A 1044-nucleotide genomic window follows, 5' to 3' on the forward strand; every position below is an offset into this window, starting at 1 on the left:
AACTAACTAACTAACTAACTAACTAACTAACTAACTAACTAACTAACTAACTAACTAACTAACTAACTAACTAACTAACTAACTAACTAACTAACTAACTAACTAACTAACTAAATAAATAAATAAATAAATAAATACCCATTATAGTAGATTGGCCAAAATTTCTGACGCCCCTAGTATCACATGCACAGTTGCACGTGCCCAACGACCCAAGTTGCATATTCCGAAGTTGTATTAAGAAATTTAGGAACAGCTGGGTGAGCTGGCGGGGTAGCGGGCAGGAAGAAAAGAAATAACAAAACACTTCTCTGATTCGAAACTGAAGTTTATTAAAGAAAACCCGCGCACATGATGCTGCTGCGGCTGATGATGATTGATTGACATCCCCTTTGAAACGGGGCGGTGACGAAGAGTCACCCAGCCTGCTAGATTTAATAATATATGCTGTACATGTTTTTCATTCTAGCATTTTTGTATACATCTTGTTAATCTCTTTTTTTTTTCTGAAAACTTATCTACTTTGTATCGCTACCTACCCCTGTAATAATCTGCTTTTTTTCACCAATACTCTAAACCTGTCTTGCTTATCTCGACTGCTGACCGGTTGACGCTTCCGTCCACTTTAAACACAAGCGCTTCAGGAAGGTGCATGTTACCTATGGTTATTACTGGGTGAATCACTTTGAATTCCATTAGGAGTTGCTGAGTGGTCTCCTGATTTTTTGCTGTAGCATACACAAGCCTCATCTTGTTGCGAATATTTACTCCGGTATGCTTTTTGTCCTTAGGCAACCAGCTCGAGCCTCAACTAGGAAAGCACTGCCCTTTGTGTTGTCGTACAGATTTTTCCTTCTAATCGCTTTTTCCCCATTATTGTTAATCTCGATGTCCTTTTTTATTTCCATTTTTTCGCATCCATTTCGCTGTTTCTGATTCATTCACTTTGTTTCCAATGACTCCTTGTATACTTGCACTTTAAATTACCCTGCACTTGGTACAGATACTTGTGCGCTTTAGCCGCTCATTTACTTTTATCCATGCGCC

The sequence above is a fragment of the Dermacentor variabilis genome, chromosome 2, assembly GCF_050947875.1.
Source record: "Dermacentor variabilis isolate Ectoservices chromosome 2, ASM5094787v1, whole genome shotgun sequence".
In the NCBI taxonomy this organism is placed as follows: domain Eukaryota; kingdom Metazoa; phylum Arthropoda; class Arachnida; order Ixodida; family Ixodidae; genus Dermacentor; species Dermacentor variabilis.